At 32.6% G+C, this 2,997-nt stretch overlaps 1 long non-coding RNA gene across 1 annotated transcript; it reads right to left on the bottom strand.

The window, feature by feature from the left end:
- Nucleotides 1-847: 847 nt before the first annotated feature.
- LOC138368392 (uncharacterized) lies at nucleotides 848-2,955 on the bottom strand. Its single transcript, XR_011229575.1, has 2 exons — nucleotides 2,677-2,955; nucleotides 848-1,181 (listed from the first exon to the last, which is right to left on the bottom strand). It is a non-coding gene; the product is annotated as an uncharacterized lncRNA (long non-coding RNA).
- Between the last annotated feature and the right edge of the window lie 42 nt (nucleotides 2,956-2,997).

The raw sequence follows: 2,997 nt of genomic DNA, 5'->3' as shown, positions 1-2,997 counted from the left end.
TGAGAAAGTATAATTAACAGTGACTTTCTGGTATGATGAGGATGGCTTTTAGTGTGGTAGAAATGGTTATATGAATTAGTGCCTTATTGCAAACCATATTTTCCTATACTGCTCCCTATGTTCTGCAACAATGTGCTTCCTCACTCTATGGTATCCAGTAGTATGAATGAAAAGATTACATGCATGACAATTTTATTACCTGTTATGTCACTAATATATAATTCTGGTGGGATGATAGGCAAATAATGTAAGTGTGAATATAAGAACATTATAGGTATTGGGTATATTAGGGAGAGTACCTGGTGGTGGCTGGGCTAGTCTCTCTCTCCCATTTTCCCCTTCTTCACACCCTCCCTTCCCCTCTCCCTCCCTTCTCTCCCCACTTCTGTCCCATCTGGCCTCCAACTCTGAACAAACATTTCCATTTCGTGATAATCGCATGGGAAGGGGAGAGGGGTTACAGGCTGATATTTATTAAAGTATTTACCTTGGGGTTCACCCTGACCATTTCCCCTGCAAAGTTGGGTGAGGCTAGTGTTAAGCATATGGCCTCCAACTTTGTCCAAAGACACTTTCTGTTATAGATATATTTTTAATACTGTACCTGAATTTAAAAAATCAAATTAAGTATTTTAATGTAATTGTGACATTTAAACATTTACATGCTGTACTGTACTAATATACATATTGTATACAAAATGTATATTTACTTTAAAATAAACTACAATATTCAAATATAATGAATGTGCATTATGCTTAAATGTAATAAAGCAATACTTAAAAGTATATAGTGTACAGAATATAGCAATTTAGTTTGTGTACAATGGAAGTTATTAAAAAAACTGAAAATATTATAAAATTTATTAGTATATTATAAAATAATAAATATTGGAACAGTATATATATATAGTAAAAATATTGGTAAAATAACAAATCTCCAGTTTTCAGTACCATCTCTGAGAATTAATATAAGTTGTGTATGCATAATGCCCACAGATATTATGCTACAATATGCTATAGTGCTTATCACAATACTTCCCAATCTAAGGTTTCAGAACTCAAGGAGATAGTCTTATTTTTCCTTATAGTTTTATCTTTAGGCAAGTCCAATATCTTAAATACATCATGCTGGCAGATGCGTCCCCTGTTGTTCAGACCCCACAAGCAGTCATCTACAGTAACTGGAAAGAAGAGAGAATGTTTAGCTCACATGTACAAATGTGTATAACATATTTTACACATCAAGCGCTGTGGATATTTAAAAAAAAAAAAATGGCAATGCTATTTCCAGAACATTTATTGCAGCACATCTTTCTGGTTCAGATTAACAGGGGCAACTCCACACATGCACATGACACAATAATCTAATTAGTTAATTACCTGGTCCCTGGCCTAAACCTCAACATAATATAATTTCCAAAAGGTTTATCTATAGTTAACTTTGTAACCTGTGATGGTCTGCTCTTCAACACTTTTTGATTACCCTTCCCAAGTCTACCACAAGACTTTGTGTGTTGTAATTAATGTACAGTTGGCTAACAACTTTATTAGTCTTGGGTTCAATTTCTGAGCAGGGTGAAAGAGGTAGTTATTATAAAAGTTTCATTCATACCAGAACTATTGCTTCATTTCATTGAAAATAATAATTATAATCTTGTATAGAAATTTACAACACCTGTGTATAGAATAATTGGTTTATTTCTTTGTATTTCATGTAAATAGCTAAGATTGCATACCTAGTGAAAAACCCCAAGGATAAAAAGCTGTAAATCATTAAGAATGATGCATGACAGGATAATGTCATTACTAGTACTGTTCAAAAGTAGTGAGGGAAAAGTGCCCTCATAATTAACATGCTGTCTCTCAGGATGAACTTGCGCTCGTGGACTTGCCACACAATTCAGAAGGCGAGGGCTACGTGCTTATTACTATGGAAATTTTCAGAGGACAGAACTTGTAATTATAAATTTTCATTTACTATATATTTTGGGACTGGTTAGCATAGATACTATATAAAAAAAATAGTTTGACTTTGGGGGCATAGAATTGATAATATTGTCATTACTCATGAGGAACTCTGTAACCAATTCAAACCACAAACTTTTAACTCGACAAAAATAAGGCAACAGAACTTCAATAATATTTACCTATTTTGGCCTTTCCATGAAATGAAAATGATGACCAGATGTAGCATGTTAACTAGCAAAATTTCACTTCTAACTACTGCTATAGTTTGAGACACCCATGAAAACTTTGTGGGTGGAATTTTTGAAGTTATATAAATAGATTATTTTCTTGTTCCTTTTGCTTAACAAAACCATAGTACTATACTAGAGGATTAGCAATCTTTTCATAAGAGCAAGTAGTTTTATAAATAATTATATAAACTGTGTACCTCAAACATATCAGGGAAAATGTATTGCACATTAATTTAGCATAATTATACACATTTACTAGCATCTATGGTAAATGAAGTTAATCTTTCATGCAGAGAAACACCAAGGTGATAGTAGACATAATCTGCAGATATTATATTGTCTGTCATGACCCTTTAATATATCAGAATTTATGAAGCCACTACAGGCTAATCATTATTTAAAAATAAATCTATTCTTGCCTTGCTCTTTCTCTTGTTGAAAAAGAACACATTGTTGGTAACAATTAGTTAATCTTTACCTGAAATTTTTGCAAGGTTTCCTGGTATTTTCTGCCATGCATCACCAATATAATTGGTGTTGGTCACTCCAACACGCTTGAAAACTTCACCATTAGGAGTAAGGGCATAAACCTCATTTTCACTGAAAAATAAATGCAGAATTAAGGGTCATGGAACAATATTTTCGAAGAAATGGTCATATTGTGTGTTTTTTTTAGACAACAATTCAAATTAGTTTATTATTTTCTATTTGTTCCAATACAAGTAAAAGAATGAAATGTGATTTAGTGTGGAGTGGTTGAATTGTCATATACTTGAATGGTATGGATGTCTTAGAAAAA

This window comes from Procambarus clarkii, chromosome 25 (assembly GCF_040958095.1).
Source record: "Procambarus clarkii isolate CNS0578487 chromosome 25, FALCON_Pclarkii_2.0, whole genome shotgun sequence".
NCBI classification, from domain to species: domain Eukaryota; kingdom Metazoa; phylum Arthropoda; class Malacostraca; order Decapoda; family Cambaridae; genus Procambarus; species Procambarus clarkii.
This window is presented reverse-complemented; position numbering and strand designations above follow the sequence as displayed.